Source organism: Myotis daubentonii, chromosome X (genome assembly GCF_963259705.1).
Source record: "Myotis daubentonii chromosome X, mMyoDau2.1, whole genome shotgun sequence".
Lineage (NCBI taxonomy): Eukaryota > Metazoa > Chordata > Mammalia > Chiroptera > Vespertilionidae > Myotis > Myotis daubentonii.
In genome coordinates this window covers 98247813-98267673 of record NC_081861.1, presented here as the reverse complement: position 1 = coordinate 98267673, position 19861 = coordinate 98247813, and the positions used below count along the sequence as shown (strand labels likewise).

General features: G+C 39.7%; 1 pseudogene; it reads right to left on the bottom strand.

Moving 5' to 3' along the window:
• The window catches only part of LOC132224629 (transcription factor E2F6-like), a 93886-nt pseudogene extending 75442 nt beyond the window's left edge, over window positions 1-18444 (bottom strand).
• Between the last annotated feature and the right edge of the window lie 1417 nt (window positions 18445-19861).

Below are 19861 nucleotides of genomic sequence, written 5' to 3'. Positions count from 1 at the left end.
CCACTACGTTCGTGCATCTGTCTGTCAGTGGTCATCGAAACGAAAGGAGTCTCTCACTCCCCTGAGCATTCCTTCCTGAATGCAGCTCTCACGGATCTCTAGCATCTGCTTCTGCTTGTGCTTTTGAACAGAACAGTGTGCTGACTGCTGTGGTCTCAAAGGGCTTTCTCAGAAAGAACCTCTTCACCAGAATTTATCAGGCACTCTGACAGTGCCTGCCTGAAAGTTATCAGGAGTAAAAAGACCTTCTGGAATTTCATCAACTTCATGTCCACCTGAGGTATGTTTTGTTTTCCCATAAGAATCAAAATTTCAAATAAAGATTTTAAGTATTAAAACAAAAAAATAAACAAATGGGAATATCTACACTAATAAAAGGAAAACATGCAAATTTGTGTCACTCTGCTACGCCCACCAGCCAATCAGGATGAGTATGCAAATTAACCCAACAAAGATGGCGGTTAATTTGCATATGCAGGCGTGCAGCGAAGACTGAAGGCTCCGCCAGAGTGAAGACTGAAGACGACTGATGACTGAAGACTGAAGAGGCTTGCCTTCTCTGCTGTGGTCGAAGCAGAGAAGCCTCCAGGCTTGGCTTCTCTGCAGAGGCCGGAGCAAAGGCCTGGGTCCTGGGTGCTGGAGGAAAACCAGTGCCAGCAGCCAGGAGAAGGAAGGCCTATTGCATGAATCTCTTTGTGCAACGGGCCTCTAGTATCAAAATAAAAAGTTTCTGCACAGCAAAAGATACCATCAACAAAACAACAAGAAAGCCCACTGCATGGGAGAACATATTTGCTAATATTATCTCTGATAAGGGTTTAACCTCCAGCATTTACAGGGAACTCATCAATTTAACAAAAGGAAGATAAACAATATAATAAAAAAAATGGGCAAAGGACCCAAATAGATACTTTTTGAAAGAGGACATACAGAAGGACCAGAGACATATGAAAAAATACTCAAAGTCACTAATTATCTTAGAGATTCAAATCAAACAACAATGAGGTACCATCTCACACCTGTCAGAATGGTTATCATCAACAAATCAACAAATGACAAGTGCTGGACAGGATGGGGAGAAAAAGGAATCCTTGTGCACTGCTGGTGGGAATGCAGTCTGGTGCAGCCACTGTGGAAAACAGTATGGTGCCTCCTCAAAAAAATTAAAAATGAAACTGCCATTTGACCCGATAATACCACTTCTAGGTATATATCCCAAGAAATCAGAAACACCAATCAGAAAGGATATATGCACCCCTATGTTCATAGCAGCACAGTTTACAATAGCTAAAATTTGGAAGTAGCCTAAATGCCCATCAGCAGATTAGTGGATTAAAAAACCGTGGTACGTCTACACAATGGAATACTATGATGCTGTAAAAAATAAGGAATTCTTACCATTTGCAACAGCATGGATGGAACTGGAGAGCATTATGCTAAGCGAAATAAGCTAGCCAGAGAAAGATAAATATCACATCATCTCACTCGTTTGTGGAATATAATAAACATCATAAACTGGTGAACAAAAATAGATACAGAGACAAAGAAGCATATAACAGACTGTCAAACTACAGCAGGAAGGCAGGGGAGGGTTGGGGGGGTTGGTAAGAGATCAACCGAAGTACTTATTTGCATGCATATAAGGATAACCAATAGACACAGACACTGGGGGCTAGGTAAGGTCATGTACCGGGGAAGGGGGGTGGGTAGAGGAGGCCGGAAGTCAATGGCAGAAAAAGGAGACATATGTACTACTATTTGTAACACTTTCAACAACAAAAAAATAATAATGCACACACAAAAAATTACAATTACTTATATGTTAAACTTTTAGTTATCATAGAGAAAACCTATTTTACACAATAGTTTTGTGTAAAATAAGATAATGTGAAAAGAAGCAGAATTTTGGAAACATGAAAAACTATTATTAAAGCTTCACAATTATACACAGTAGCTGCTTTTATGGAGACTAATTTTAAGTTGTTAGAGCAATTAAAAACACCACACACTGCATAATAACAAATAAGTCGTGGTGTTACTATGGGGCAGGGAAGCTATAACAACTTCTTCAATTTTCAGTTCCTAAAACCAAGACATAAACACCATTTACACTAAATTGGTAAAAAAAAGTCAATATAATAATTCAGATATTTTTGAATACTCAGCCGAATATTATACTCAGTGTCAGTTGTCATATATCATCCTCTTTTTTTGTTGAACAACCGCCATAAATGCAGTAAAGTCTCAAAAATAAATTAATAGACTTATCTACTGACATGATCAGGGTAATAATTTACTTTATTCCTACATAGCAATAATTTTTGCTCCACCAGCTTAGCTTCAATACATTGTATATGCAGCTCATCTCTTAAATGACAAATGCATGAGTGGGAAATTAATAAACTCTCCTGCCAAGAAGGATGGAAAAATGGCAATGTAACTGCCAAGAGGCACACAACCCTGAGACTAATACCAGAGTCAATCTTAAGAAAAAGATCCAAATATAATAACGTTCACAAATTTTGGCAGGTCCTAGACCAAGAAACCACAAACTATATGGCATTTTCCAGTTACAGATATTTCACTTCCAGACAATACTGTTATTTATAAGATTTCAGTATATTATTCACTGGCTATAATTCAGCCAGAGTAGACCTCTTCCAAGTAACATGCCAGAGTTTGTAACTTGAAGAGGCCCAGAAAGGAAGGAGGAAAAAGTAAGTAATCATATTTATAATTTAGTCTAGACTAGATCCTAGGAATTCAGAAAATAAAGTACTCTTCAACTGAGGAAAGTGCTCAGCCTAATAGATGCATTTTTGTTCATGTGGCGCCAGGTAAAGATAATAAGTTACTTCACTATCCCAAAGCAGAACAGAGAGAGGTACAAGGTACTGCAACAATGTAGCTACCTAATTCAAATAACATACTGTCTATGATTCTCTATACATGAAATTTACACTTTGAGATGACTGTATTCCTCCCAGTGAATAGCATTCAATGTGAATCTCATAAATAGATGAGATCCTCACATGGGGTGGAGGGAAACATATCAATTGCCAGTGTGTAAAAAAAAAGTTGCATATTTTGACTTTACCATATGGCACATTTATGGTGACATTCATTAGGAAAAGCAAGTACTCTGAGGACTATTAGTGGTATTACTATCAAACATAATTTAATTTTGTTTCAGGAGGCCCAGATGCCACTAGATCAGAAGTGGGCAACCTTTTTGTGAGTGCGTGCCCAAACCAGCAAAATCTCTGACTCAGAATTCTTCTGCATGCCAACCCTAATTTTTTGAGAACATGTTAGGCCTACTTGATATCTCTTATGGTGTACATATGTGAAGAACCTTGAAGAAATAATAAAATTCATTTGAGCAACAAAAACACAGTATACGATGATGAAAAATACATTTATTTTTTAATGTATACATGTACACTGATAGTCCAACAGAAAACTTTATGACTCCATTTGATATTATCAGTGGGACTTTTGCTGCTGCATCACTGGTGACAGAGATTTTACATCAGGTTTATATTTCGTGACGTTCAGAGATATGCACGAGCTACTACTTTCATCTGTCAGGCTACTCCTATTATGAGACTTAACAAAATCCATCACTGAGAACAAAGATTCACAAGCATATGTGGATGAAACCAAAACACTGGTCGGATCTAGGAAGGCAGGGAGAGTTAAGGCAGAGGCATAGAAATTGCTCTTCCCTTCTCTCGTCAATCCATGTTTATGGTCTTTAAGATAACTTGTTATGTAAAATTATTTATTTATCTAAGATGCACCTACACTGAATTTATCTGAAAAATAAAAAAGTCGATATTAAGAAAAAAATTGTAAATGGAAGATTATAAGAGAGGGTTTTGTGTGCCAGCAAAAGTTACTGGTGTGCCATGTTTGGCACGCATGCCAGGAGTTGCCCACCCCTGCACTAGATGTTTATAGCCCTTTGGCCTTTTTCATAACATTCTCAATCTATTCTAGCAGAGCTTGAACTCAGCTTTGGAGGCCAACTCAGGCAGTAATTGTTAAAACTATTAAGATTAATCAACAACTGACAGAGCTCCTATGATCAGTTAAGGTTCTGACGAGCTCCAGTGCCCTGAAGGATGAAGATCATTTCATTGTCTAGTGTTCCATTTGGTACAGGTCTAATTGTATGGTCTACAGTGAAGTTTGAAATAATGCTGAAAAATATCACAGGACCAGTTTTTGAGTGTGTTTCTCAGGAAACTATTTTTGTGCAAAGAACTATCAAGGCCCACATCTGACCTTTTTCTTATTGGGATGGCCAGTAGCATGGAACAGCATAAATATAAAATGGTAAAGCATGCAAACCGACAAATGTAAGCACTGCTGATGAAGGTGAAACTTAGGCAGACACTCCTCCTCCACATACCACTCAGGGTTTTCATGGGAAGAGATTTGCTGACGATAGTGCCTTTATGGCTCCAACTTAGTAGTATTTCTGCTGAAGCACACACAACCTCCTAGTTTCAGGAAGTGAAGACATCATTTTCCCCTTACAGTTCTGTACCAAGCAGGAAGTTTCATCCTACGTAAAAAGCTAATTTTAGATATAAGATGTAGAGTGGAATTTGCACTATAAATGTTTGGCTCTCGTTTTAAGAAGAGAACAAAGGGTGAGGGAAGCAAAGAGTGAATATGTGGTATTATGGGAAACATGGATAATATTTGAGAGTGGAGATGCAAGGCAAATGTTTCCTAAATCATGTCTCACTGCCCTAATCATAATATTACCTTTTGGGCTAACAGGTAATTTTCTAATCCTAGAAGAATATGTGTCTAAAAACCAACATCCAGATTTCCTCAGAAGCATAAGCCATCCGTTAGAGTTAAGTCCTGGTATGCGTTGACCATAATTCAGTACCCTCCCCCAAAAAAGTCTGATTGGTAAAGGTTTCAAAGTTAGTATAGATTCAGTGTACAACCAGAAGTATAGCATGAAATTTGCTACATTTCAGCTAGATTCAGGAAGTCATTAGCTATATACTTGGATTACCAAGTCCCCTTAACTATTCTAAATGATGTTCCCGGGCTTCTCAGATAAACAAGGGAAAAGAAAGGACAAAGTTAATCCTTAAAGATTCTACAAGCTATTTTTGAAATATCCTTTTTTCTTCAGTCCTATCCAAAGTACTTTTGAGACTAAAAAACGGGAAAAAAATAATTAAAAGCAAGTGGAGGAAGGAAGAGATTGCATGTACATTATACTGTTGCACTGAGTGACTGATTTGTCTTTAATGAAAATTGGATCACTGTCTTAAGAAGGACATGATACTAGAGAAAGAGATCCAAGATGGCAGCAGGGAAGGAGGAAGTCACATTCACATCCTCCCAGGAGCAAACCAGAATTACAACTAAATTATAGAACAACCAATCTGAATAACCAATTGAAGACTACCTGAACACAAGTGTTATAACCAAGAATTTATAGAAGTAGCCACATTGACACTAGTAGGAAGGGTGGAGATGAAAAAAGGACTGACCTCATGAAAAGGGTCAGCCTGTACTCACGTGTGGCAGCTGACAACCTGGAAGGATATCTCAGCTGCAAAGATCCCCACCTGAGGATTGAGGGGGCTCAATCCCACACCAGGCTCCTGAGTCCAAAGCACCAGAGCTGGAAAGAACAACTCACATAACATTTGGATGTAAAAATCACTGGGGATTCTGTCTGCCAGGGAGAGATGGGAGTCTGCTAGAAACACAGGTGCCCCCTTAAAGCGCCCATGCACAAAATCTCATTTGTGGCCACTCACCCTGGGTTCTGGCAGAGGAAAGGTGGCTCTGAGCCAACTAGAGTCATATAGGGAGAGACTATGTAGTGTGGCTCTGGAGAAAGCAGCAACCACCGAGGTCCCTGAGCCATGTCCCCCTTCCCATACTTTCGACAGGCACCACCTTTCCTGGGCCCAGCATGCTCCTTCAAAATACATCAACTTAGGAAATGCACCAGCCCCACCTTACCGACATCTTTGGTCCCACCCTACTTAACATTCACCCTTCAGAGGAGACAGCTAGCTGTGGCCATCTTAGGTCCACCTAGCAGATTTTCTGGAAGGGTCTCAAGGACATTTTGGCAAACTCAGGGAGTAGCAGGAACAAATGTGGAGAGAATGAGTTGTGTGACTCTAGGGTGGGGACCATTTTTTCCATCATACATCCAATAAGTGCCACCATTCCTATGCAAAGCCCTCCCTCCACAAGGCCCAATCTTAGTCTGCTTTGGCCTGATGAACTCCACTGGCCTTAAACTGATGACTCTTTGTGACCATGATCCAACACAAATGTCCATAGGTCCCTAGCAAGAGGCAGTTGACCTTGGTGTATCCTGAAACTTGCTGAGTGGCTTCAAAACTAACATTGGTGCTGAGTTTCAATTGGTATCAACCTGGTGAATGCCATTCACCACTACCTGGTTACTCACTGAGTACTTACCTCATGAAACTTGCATAAAGCCAGGGCTCTTTCAGTGAATTAGCCTAACAGGCAGCCAGTAGGTAGAGGCAGATCTTGGGGCATCTTGGGCCTTTGCTGACCTGCCCCAAGGCTCAGTGCTGGTGGAATATGGCCTTGTTATACAGCTGGGGCTCTCACACATGTATCCAAGGCCAGCAGAGGCAGTCACAAACTGTTGATCACTTTGTAGCTCTATACTAGTAGCTCAGGGCCAATCACTGGCAACATCAGACATTGACCTGAACCAGAGTCCCCCCTTAAGAGTCCCCAGAACCAATATACCCAGTGACAAGTTTCAGACCACTTCAGATAACAACCAAATAAACTCCATAAGTAGTACCCAAAGAGATATCTTGGCAGGCACTAGACTCTGCTAGAGAAAATTCTGCTTCATGTGGTCAGCCCCCACAGAGCAGCTTGTATACAGTTCTCAGGGTTTATTGTCATAACCAGCCAGCCTGAAGGTCAACCCCATCCATGGATGGCCTAAGAACAATCAAAACACAACTACAGGAGAGACAAGATGGCGGCGATATAGGCAGATGCGTCCCAGGTAGTGTCCCGGAGCAATTGGAGTAAGCAGCTGAAACTAATAACACCCACCCTGAATTGGCGAAATTACTCAGCTGGTGAGACAGTTTGCAGCCGGGAAGGGCAGAGCTCCCCTGAAAAGGTACAAAAAACAAACAGGGATCTGGGCAGGAAAGTTTGCCAAACCTCTGAGCCCAGAGGGTCAGAGGGAGACCACGTGGCAGTCAGCCATGTCCCTTGGGACAGGCACAGCCCCTGACTGGGGAAAGGAGATCCTGGTGCTAGGGGATTTGAGATCTGGGTTCTGTGATCACGGAGGACTGGGCCTAAAGGGGGCAGCCTGAAGAGCTGACCAGACCAAGCAGTGCCGCAGATTCAAGCAACAGTAGCCTCATGAGCACCACACCCTCTGTCTGAGGAACAGCAGCTGTATGTGAAGCCTCCCCTCACTAGCCAGAAGAGCCACCAAAGCTGTGAAGCACCCACCAGAGGAGCTGCTGCCAACTGAGGAGCAGCTGCTACCGCAACCGTCCAAGAAGCAACCAAAGCCCAAGGAGCTACTGCCACCCAGGGAGCAGCCACTGAATGACTCAACATCTAGATATGTCAGTGAGATCAAACATGGGTAGACAAAGAAACCCCCAAAGGAAAGAAAAGGAGAACTCACCAGAAAAGCAGCTAAGTGATACAGAGGCATGCAAAATGACAGAAAAAGAATTCAGAATAAGGGTCCTAGAGTGCATAAACTGGATGGAGAAAAAAATCAACAACTTCTGCAAGAAGCAAGAAGAAACAGATGAAAAAATCAACTACCTATGCAAGAAGCAAGAAGAAACAGATGAAAAATATCAATAAATTATGTAAGAAGTAAGAAGACATGAAGAGCGATATAGCTGCAATAAAAAACGCCATTGAAAGTATCAACAGAAGACTAGGAGAAGCGGAGGACCGAATTAGTAAATTAGAAGACAAGGAAGCAAAACACACCCAAACTGTGCTGCAATTGGAGAAAAAAATTAAAAGACAGGAGGAGAGCCTAAGGGAGCTTTGGGACAACATGAAACGAAACAACATACGAATAATAGGGGTGCCAGAACGACAGAAAGATGAACAAGGATTAGAAAACCTATTTGAAGAAATAATATCAGAAGACTTCCCAGAGGTGGGGAAGAAAAAAGTCACACAAGCCCAGAGAGTCCCAAACAAGGTGAATCTAAAAAGACCCACACCAAGACACATCATAATTACCATGGCAAATGTTCAGGACAAAGAGAGAATCTTACAGACTGCAAGAGAGACGGAAAGTTACATACAAGGGATCTCCCATTAGATTATCAAATGATTTCTCAACAGACACACATCAGGCCAGAACAGAATGAACGGAAATTTACAAAGTGATGCAAAGCAAAGGACTGAAACGAAGAATACTCTATCCAGCAAGGCTATCATTCAAACTTGAAGGGGAAATAAGAAGCTTCACAGACAAAAAAAGGCTAAGGGAGTTTATCACCACCAAGCCAGCAATGCAAGAAATGCTAAAGGGACTGGTGTAAAAAGAAGAAATAAGAAGTTCAGAAAGAAAACGGCCACACAAAAAAAGAAATGGCTACAAACAAGTACCTTTCAATAATAACTTTAAATGTAAATGGACTAAATGCTCCAACTAAAGACATCAAGTGGCTGAATGGATTAAAAAAACATGACCCATACGTTTGCTGTCTACAAGAGACCCACCTCAGAAGAAGGGACTCACACAGAGTAAAAGTGGAGGGATGGAAAAATATCTTTCAGGCAAATGGGAGGGGAAAGAAAGTTGGGTAGCAATACTTATATCTGACAAAATAGACCTCAAAGTGAAGGCCATAACAAGAGATAAGGTAGGCCACTTTTTAATACTAAAGGGATCAATACAACAAGAAGATATAACCCTGGTAAACATATATGCACCCAATGCACGAGCATCCAAATACATAAAAAAAACTCCTGGAAGATATCAAAGGAGAGATCGACAACAATACAATCATAGTAGGGGACTTTAATACACCACTGACAGCACTGGATAAATCCGCTAGACAAATAATCAGCAAAGAAACAGCAGTCCTAAATGACTCACTAGATCAGATGGACTTAATAGACATCTTCAGAACACTCCACGCCAATGCCACGGAATATATATTCTTCTCAAGGGCTCATGGAACATATTCAAAAATAGACCACATATTGGGTCACAAACAAAATATCCCCAAATTCAAGAAGATTGAAAACATACCAAGCATCTTCTTAGACCACAATGGCATAATATAAGAAATCAACTACAATAAAAACAACCCAAAATACTCAAACACTTGTAAGCTGAATAGCATGTTATTAAATATTGATTGGGTTACCAATGAGATCAAAGAAGAAATTAAAAACATCCTGGAAACTAATGACAATGAAAACACAACAATCCAAAATCTATGGGACGCAATGAAAGCAGTCCTGAGAGGGAAGTTTATAGCTCTACAGGCCTATCTGAAAAAAAACAAGAAAAAATGGTAGTAAACCATCTAACTCTACAACTAAAAGAATTAGGAAGAGAGCAACAAGAAAACCCTAGAGTGAGCAGAAGGCAGGAGATAATAAAGATTAAAGCAGAAATAAATGACATAAAGACCGAAAAAACAATACAGAAAATCAATGAAACCAAGAGGTGCTTCTTTGAAAGGTTAAATAAGATTGACAAATCTATAGCCAGACTCAAAAAGAAGCAAAGAGAGAGGACCCAAATAAACATAATCAGAAATGATAGAGGCAAAATAACAACAGACCCCAAAGAAATACAAACGATTGTTAAAAAATACTATGGCCAGCTCTACTCCAACAAACTAGACAACCTGGAGGAAATGGACAAATTCCTAGAAAAATACAACAGTCCAAAACTCAATCAGGAAGAACCTACAAATCTCAATTGGCCAATAACTATGGAAGAAATTGAAGCAGTCATCAAAAAGCTTCCAGCAAGCAAAAGCCCAGGACCAGACGGCTTCACAGGGGAGTTTTACCAAACATTCAAGGAAGAACTAAAACCTATCCTCCTCAGACTACTACAAAAAATTCAAGAGGAAGGAACACTTCCAAGCTCATTCTATGAAGCCAGCATCACCCTAATACGAAAACCAGGTAAAGACAACACAATGAAAGAGAATTACAGGCCAATATCCCTCATGAACATAGATGCCAAAATCCTCAACAAAATCTTAGCAAATCGGATCCAGCAGTACATCAGAAAGATCATACACCATGACCAAGTAGGATTTATCCCAGGGATGCAAGGATGGTACAATATCCGCAAATCAATAAACGTGATACATCACATAAACAAATTGAAAGAAAAAAACCACATGGTCATATCAATTGATGCAGAAAAAGCATTTGACAAAATTCAACACCCATTTTTGATAAAAACTCTCAGCAAGGTGGGAGTAGAAGGATCATACCTCAACATAATAAAAGCCATATATGACAGGCCCACAGCCAACATCATACTCAATGGACAAAAACTAACACCATTTCCCCTAAGAACAGGAACAAGACTGGGATGCCCCCTCTCACCACTCCTGTTAAACATAGTACTGGAAGTGTTAGCCATTGCAATTCGGCAAGAAGAAGAAATAAAAGGCATCCAAATTGGAAAAGAGGAAGTAAAACTGTCCTTTTTTGCAGACGACATGATATTATACATACAAAACCCTAGAGATTCCATCAAAAAGCTACTAGACTTAATACATGAATTTGGCAATGTAGCAGGATACAAAATTAACCCCAAGAAATCTGAGGTATTTCTATACACCAATAATGAACTTTCAGAAAGAGAGATTATAAAAACAATCCCGTTAACCATTGCACCAAAAAAATTAAGCTACCTAGGAATAAACTTAACTAAAGAGGTAAAAGACCTCTACTCAGAAAACTACAGGACGTTGAAAAAAGATATAGAGGAAGACATAAACAGATGGAAGAACATACCGTGTTCATGGATTGGTAGAATCAACATCATTAAAATGCCCATACTACCCAAAGCAATCTATAAATTCAACGCACTTCCCATTAAAATACCAATGGCATACTTCAGAGGTCTAGAACGAACTCTCCAAAAATTCATCTGGAATAAAAAAAGACCCCGAATAGCTGCAGCAATCCTGAGAAAGAACAAAGTAGGTGGGATCTCAATACCAGATATCAAGCTGTATTACAAAGCCACTGTTCTCAAAACTGCCTGGTACTGGCACAAGAACAGGCATATAGGTCAATGGAATAGAATAGAGAGCCCAGAAATCGGCCGGAAACAATATGCTCAATTAATATTTGACAAAGGAGGCAAGAGCATACAATGGGGCCAAGATAGTCTCTTCAATAAAAGGTGTTGGGAAAATTGGACAGATATATGCAAGAAAATGAAACTAGACCACCAACTTACACCATACACAAAAATAAACTCAAAATGGATAAAGGACTTAAATGTACGACAGGAAACCATAAAAATTCTAGAAGAATCCAAAGGCAACAAAATCTCAGACATATGCCGAAGCAATTTCTTCAATGATACAGCTCCTAGGGCACTTGAAACTAAAGAGAAAATGAACAAATGGGACTACATCAAAATAAAAAGCTTCTGCACAGCAAAAGAAACCATCAACAAAACAAGGAGAAAACCCACTGTGTGGGAAAACATATTTGCCAATGTCATATCTGATAAGGGCCTAATCTCCAAAATTTATAGGGAACTCATACAACTTAACAAAAGGAAGATAAACAATCCAATCAAAAAATGGGCAAAGGACCTAAATAGACACCTTTCAAAAGAGGACATTCAGAAAGCCAAGAGACATATGAAAACATGCTCAAAGTCACTAATCATCTGAGAGATGCAAATCAAAACAACAATGAGGTACCATCTCACACCTGTCAGACTGGCTATCATCAACAAATCAACAAACGACAAGTGCTGGAGAGGATGTGGAGAAAAAGGAACACTTGTGCACTGCTGGTGGGAATGCAGACTGGTGCAGCCACTATGGAAGACAGTATGGAGTTTCCTCAAAAAACTGAAAATGGAACTCCCATTCGACCCTGTGATCCCACTTCTAGGAATATATCCCAAGAAACCGGAAACACCAATCAGAAAGGATATATGCACCCCTATGTTCATAGCAGCACAATTCACCATAGCTAAGATCTGGAAACAGCCTAAGTGCCCATCAGTAGATGAATGAATTAGAAAACTGTGGTACATCTACACGATGGAATTCTATGCTGCTGTAAAAAGGAAGGAACTCTTCCCATTTGCAACGTCATGGATGGAACTGGAGAGCATTATGCTAAGTGAAATAAGCCAGTCAATAAAGGAAACATACCACATGATCTCACTCATTCATGGATAATAGAGACCATTATAAACTTTTGAACAATAATAGATACAGAGGCAGAGCTGCCTCAAACAGATTGTCAAACTGCAGCGGGAAGGCCGGGGAGGGTTGGGGGGCAGGAGGTAGGTAGGTAAGAGATCAACTAAAGGACTTGTATGCATGCATATAAGCATAACCAATGGACATAAGACACTGGGGAATAGGGGAGGCTAGGGGACTGTCTACGGCGGGGGGATAAAATGGACACATATGTAATACCCTTTGTAATACTTTAAGCAATAAAAAAATTAAAATTAAAAAAAATCTTAGCAAATCGGATCCAGCAGTACATCAGAAAGATCATACACCATGACCAAGTAGGATTTATCCCAGGGATGCGAGGATGGTACAATATCTGCAAATCAATAAACATGATACATTACATAAAAAACTGAAAGAAAAAAACCACATGGTCATATCAATTGATGCAGAAAAAGCATTTGACAAAATCCAACACCCATTTTTGATAAAAACTCTCAGCAAGGTGGGAGTAGAAGGATCATACCTCAACATAATAAAAGCCATATATGATAGGCCCACAGCCAACATCATACTCAATGGACAACAACTAACAGCATTTCCCATAAGAACAGGAACAAGACAGGGATGCCCTCTCTCACCACTCCTGTGCAACATAGTACTGGAAGTATTAGCCATTGCAATTAGACCAGGAGAAGAAATAAAAGGCATCCGAATTGGAAAAGAGGAAGTAAAGCTGTTATTTGCAGACGACATGATATTATACATACAAAACCCTAGAGACTCCATCTAAAAACGACTAGACTTAATACATAAATTTGGCGATCTAGCAGGATAAAAAATTAACCCGAAGAAATCTGAGGCATTTCTATACACCAATAGTGAACTTTAAGAAAGAGAGATTATAAAAACATTCCCATTTACCATCGCACCAAAAAAATTTAGCTACCTAGGAATGAACTTAACTAAAGAGGTAAAAGACCTCTACTCAGATAACTACAGGACGTTGAAAAAAGATATAGAGGAAGACATAAACAGATGGATGAACATACCGTGTTCATGGATTGGTAGAATCAACATCATTAAAATGTCCATACTACCCAAAGCAATCTATAAATTCAACGCACTTCCCATTAAAATACCAACGGCATACTTCACAGATCTAGAACAAACTCTCCAAAAATTCATCTGGAATAAAAAAAGACCCCGAATAGCTGCAGCAATCCTGAGAAAGAACAAAGTAGGTGGGATCTCAATACCAGATATCAAGCTGTATTACAAAGCCACTGTTCTCAAAACTGCCTGGTACTGGCACAAGAACAGGCATATAGGTCAATGGAATAGAATAGAGAGCCCAGAAATCGGCCCGAACCAATATGCTCAATTAATATTTGACAAAGGAGGCAAGAACATACAATGGAGCCAAGATAGCCTCTTCAACAAATGGTGTTGGGAAATTTGGACAGATATATGCAAAAAAATGAAACTAGTCCACCAACTTACACCATACACAAAAATAAACTGAAAATATATACAGGACTTAAATGTACAACAGGAAACCATAAAAATTCGAGAAGAATCCAAAGGCAACAAAATCTCAGACATATGCCGAAGCAATTTCTTCAATGATACAGCTCCTAGGGCACTTGAAACTAAAGAGAAAATGAACAAATGGGACTACATCAAAATAAAAAGCTTCTTCACAGCAAAAGAAACCATCAACAAAACAAGAAGAAAACCGACTGTGTGGGAAAACATATTTGCCGATGTCATATCTGACAAGGGCCTAATCTCCAAAATTTATAGGGAACTCATACAACTTAACAAATGGAAGATAAACAATCCAATCAAAAAATGGGCAAAGGACCTAAATAGACACCTTTCAAAAGAGGATATTCAGAAAGCCAAGAAACATGAAAACATGCTCAAAGTCACTAATCATCTGAGAGATGCAAATCAAAACAACAATGAGGTACCATCTCACACCTGTCAGACTGGCTATCATCAACAAATCAACAAACGACAAGTGCTGGAGAGGATGTGGAGAAAAAGGAACACTTTTGCACTGCTGGTGGGAATGCAGACTGGTGCAGCCACTATGGAAGACAGTATGAAGTTTCCTCAAAAAACTGAAAATGGAATTCCCATTTGACCCAATGATCCCACTTCTAGGAATATATCCCAAGAAACCAGAAACAACAATCAGAAAGGATATATGCACCCCTATGTTCATAGTAGCACAATTCACCATAGCTAAGATCTGGAAACAGCCTAAGTGCCCATCAGTAGATGAATGGATTAGAAGACGGTGGTACATCTACATGGTGGAATATTATGCTGCTGTAAAAAAGAAGGAACTCTTACCATGTGTAATGGCATGGATGGAACTTGAGAGCATTATGCTAAGTGAAATAAGCCAGTCAATGAAGGAAAAATACCACATGATCTCACTCATTCATGGATAATAGAGACCAGTATAAACTTTTGAACAATAATAGATACAGAGGCAGAGCTGCCTCAAACAGATTGTCTAACTGTAGCAGAAGGCTGGGGAGGGTTGGGGGGAAGGAGGAATGGGGGTAAGAGATCAACCGAAGGACTTGTATGCATGCATATAAGCATAAACAATGGACATAAGCCACTGGGGGGTAGGAGAGACCAGGGGATTGTCAAGGGTGGGGGGAAAAATGGACACATATGTAGTACCCTTTGTAATACTTTAAGCAATAAAAACAAACAAACAAACAAAAAACTCAACTACAACAAGAGTGATTACATAACCCACACAAGAAGCATTCCTGACGTACCTAGCTCAGGTAGTTAGAATTTTCCACTGAGCACCACAAGACACACCTAATACATAAAACAACCATACCAAAAGTGGGAGACATAGTATATTTACCTAGTACACAGACACAAATACAGATAGGCAGCCAAAATGGTGAGAAAAAGAAACATGCTGCAAATTAAAGAATAGGATAAATCCCCAGTGAAAGAATTAAATAAAATGGAGGCAAACAATCTACCAGAAAGAGTTCAAAACAATGGTTATAAGGATTCTCAAGGAATTTCGTGAGAACTTCAATAGATAGTAAACATAAAAAGACATAGAAACCATAAAAAACAGTCAGATGAAGAATACATGAAGAGTACACTTTAAAAAATCAATAGCAGATAAGATGAAGGAGATTGAATCAGTGATTTAGAGACAAGGTAGACAAAAACATCCAATCAGAGCAGCAAAAAGAAAAAAAATAATTTTTAAAAAATGAAGATAGTTTAAGGCACCTCTGGGACAACATGAAGCACAAAATCATGCATATCATAGGCATACCAAATGTATAAGATAGACCAAGAGATTGAAAACCTACTTAAAGAAATAATGATTAAAAACTTTCCTTACCACCAACCCAGTATTACAAGAAATGTTAATGGGTATTCTTTATGCAGAACAAAAAGAAAAAAGAACATAATTATAAAGAATAAAATGGCAGTAAATATGTACCTATCAATAACCACTTTGTATATAAATAGATTAAATGCTTCAATCAAAAGTCCTAGGCTACCTGACTAGATAATGAATCAAGTCCCATATATATTCTGTATACAAGAGATCCACTTCTTAATGAAAGACACACACTGAAAGTAAAGGGATGGAAAAAGACATTTTATGTAAATGTAAATGAACAAAAGCTGGCATAGCACAATATTTATATCTGACAAAATAGACTTTAAAACAAACACTATAATACGAGACAAAGAGGGATACTACATAATGATAAAGGCTCAATCCATCAAGAGGATACAAATCTTGTAAATATAATGCACAAACATAGGAACACCTAAATTTCTAAAGCAAATCTTAATAGACATAAAGGAGGGATTGACAGTACTATAGTCATAGCAGGGCATTTTAACACCCCATTGACATCAATGGATAGAATTTCCAGACAGAAAACCAACAAAGAAACAGTGGCCTTAAATGACTCACTGGACTGGATGGATTTAATTGATATTTTCAGAGCATTTCATCCCAAAGCAACAAAGTATACATTCTTTTAAAGTGTACATGGAAAATTTTCCAAGATAGATCACATTTTAGGCCACAAACATGATTATTGTCAAATCTTGCATCTTCTTTGACCACATTGGTATGAAACTAGAAATTAATTATAGGAAAAAAACTGAAAACCACACAAACAGATGGAGTCTAAATAACATGTTACTAAACCATGAATAAGATAACAATGAGATAAAAGAATAAATTAAAAGATACCTTCAGACAAATAAAATGGAAACACAGCAACCCAAAGTCTATGGGATATAGTGAGAACTGTACAGTCAAACCTCATTTCTTAAATGCCTTCTATCTCAAACACCTCGGTTCTCAACTAAGTTGTTCACAGAAATAATGTCTCAGTTGTTGAACCAAACTTCAGTTGTCGACCTGACAACCTTTTCATGTCATATCTCAACATGAGAAAAAGCATCTCTCAGGCAACAGACAAGAGAGAGAATGCTATTGTTGCCAGCAAAATCAAACACAATTTGAAAATATAAGGAGGCCATCAAAAATGCTAATGCTGCTAAAAGAGTGAAACAAGCAATGATCACAGGCAATTGAAGAACTAGAAAAACTGTGGTTGATTTGTATAAACGAAAAGCAGTTAGCTGGTGACAGCATTTCAGAGACAGTGATATACTAACAAGCAAAGATGTATTCTGACCTGAATGACATCTCTGGAATGAGTGGTGAAAGTGATTCATTTAAGGCTTTTAGCGGGTGGTTCAATAAATATAGGAAGTGTATATTTATAGATTAAACAGTGCATTAGACATGTGCTGTGTATAAGAAAGGTTAAAAAAGGGAATGGATTAATTCCATTTACATTATTTCTAATGGGAAATGATTTGCTTTTTGAAGAAATCACTTTTCAAACAGCTTTCCAGAATGAATTAAGTTCAAGAACTGAGGTTCCACTATACTAAGAAGGAAATTCAGAGCATTATGGAAACAAGAAACAAGAAAAATATCAAATAAGCAATGTAACTTTACACCTAAAGAAACTAGAAAAGTAACAATGTACAAAGCCAAAAGTGAGTAAGTAAATGGAAATAATAAAGATCAGAGGGGAAAACAAAAGAAAACAAACAAAACAAAAAAAAGATCAACAAAACAAAGAGCTGCTTCTTTGAAAACGTTAATGTAAGAAACATTCAAATCTGTAAAGAATTTTCATGAGTTTATTGAGCCAAACTGTCAACAATTTCTGGGAAGCAGAATCTCAATGCATTGAAACAATACTCTGAAGAATGGTGGCTTTTCGCCTATTTTTATGAATTACCATATAAGGTGAAGATGTAAGTGGGTTACATGAAATCCACTGGTGATAGATTAGGGAGGCAGAAGAAAACAAAGCAGGCATGACAGGGGGAAACCTCTGAGATTAGATAAAAAGTAAAATGATAGACACATACATCTTTTACAGGATAGTTAACAGTCAACAATTAACATGATAATAAGAACAATGAGAGAATTTGTGGTATCCACACTAGTGCCCTAGTGCATGGCTTGTACCTCAAGGGGTTCAGAAAAGGGGAAATTACAAGTTAACTTGACATTCCAAAGGTGTGCTATCTAGATGCAAAAAGATAATAGGGAAAAAATGAAAACCCTTGAGGAAAGAAGATGATGGAGGTGAGGGAGAGGGTGCGAGTGAGTGAGGGGGTGAAAGGAGAGTGTGTAGATGTGTGTGGTGTGTGTGAGAGTGAGTGAGAAACAGTTAAATCCGGCAGGAGTATCAGAGGCTGGCAGACCAGCCTCTCCTGAACAGCAAGCACCTACCACCGCCATGGGCACTGCCTGGGCTGCAGGGATGGGGCACAGAGCCCTCACCATCTTGAAGGGGAAAGTGGCCTCTTCTAGGAACTCATAAGCACCACCACCCAAACTGGCCTTGCACACGGCCCAAGACCCTGCAGCCATCCCAGTCAAAATCCTGCTACCCTGCCCACAGACCTGCAGACCCTAGGACTTCCACCTCCAAGGGTGCAAGGCTCCCACAGAAGTAAGTGAGATTTCCCCTTCCCTGGCTGCTGACCTCCAGACAAAGAGTGTGTGCCTTTCCAGTGCACAGCTCTTGGGTGCCACTGTAAGCCCATGCTGGGTGTGCTTGTATCCAAACAAGGACGCACGCCCCAGCAGTAAAAATTGAGACTACCCCCTTCCCGGCTGCCTGCCCACAGACACCTTGGATGACACAGCTTCAGTGCCAGGGCCCCTCTGAGTGCTCCACCCTGGAAAACTGCCCACAGGTACCTCTGTGAGCTGCTGCTAGGTGTGTGTGAATCCAACCAAGGGTGCAAGGTCCCAACAGCAAAAACTGAGTCTTCCCAATTCACAGCTGCCAGCCAATGGACACCACAATCACGCCTTTTCAGCATGCAGGCCGCCTGAGCCCACCATCCCTAAAGCCAGTACTGAGCACCAGTGACTTGACTCTTGGCGCACAAAAGCCTAGACTCTGTTTCCCATTGCACACACACACGGGATCCCTGATTCTCAGTGAATGCACACTGAGCACCAATGACTCCAATTCTCAGTGCACTCATACACAACAACCCTGATTCTCAGCATGAGGCCACACCAAGCAACAGAGACTCTGATACTTGATTCTCGGCAAGTGCACAAGGGCACTCTGACTCCTGGCACGCACTAGGGGACTCTGATTTTTGTTGCACACCTGTGTGAACTTTTTTTTTTCAGTGCAGCGCATGCGGACTCCCTAATTCTAGGTGTGTGCACAAGGCAGCACTGAGTGCTGGTGACTATTTCTCCATGCACGTGGCACCCACTGGCCAATGGCAGCCTCAGGTCTTGGTGTCAGAGCTCTTCAGTGACACGTGGGTGGTGCAACGCACCCACTGCACAAGACTCAGTCCCCCACAACTTGGCATTTGGACCTTCTGGTGATAGTTAGAATGAGGAGACAATGAAATAATCCCCAAAGGAAAGAAAAAGAGGATCACTAAGAAAGTAAATAAGTGAAACAGAGGCATGTGATATGACAGAAAAAGAATTCAGATTAATGGTCATACAGTCCATAAACCAGATGGACGAGATAATCAACAACCTATGCAAAAATCAGAAAGAAATCAAAAGTGATATAGTTACAATCAAAAACACCACAGAAGGTTTAAACAGTAGACTAGAGAGCAGAGGACTGAATTAATGAGTTAGAAGATAAGGTAGAGAAACAAGACCAATCTGAACAGCAACTGGAGAAAAAAATTAAAAACCAGGAGGAGAGCCTAAGGGAGCTTTGGGACAATATGGAATGAAGTAACATACTTAAAACAGGGGTGCCATAAGGACAAGAAGAGCAGCAAGAACTGGAGAATCT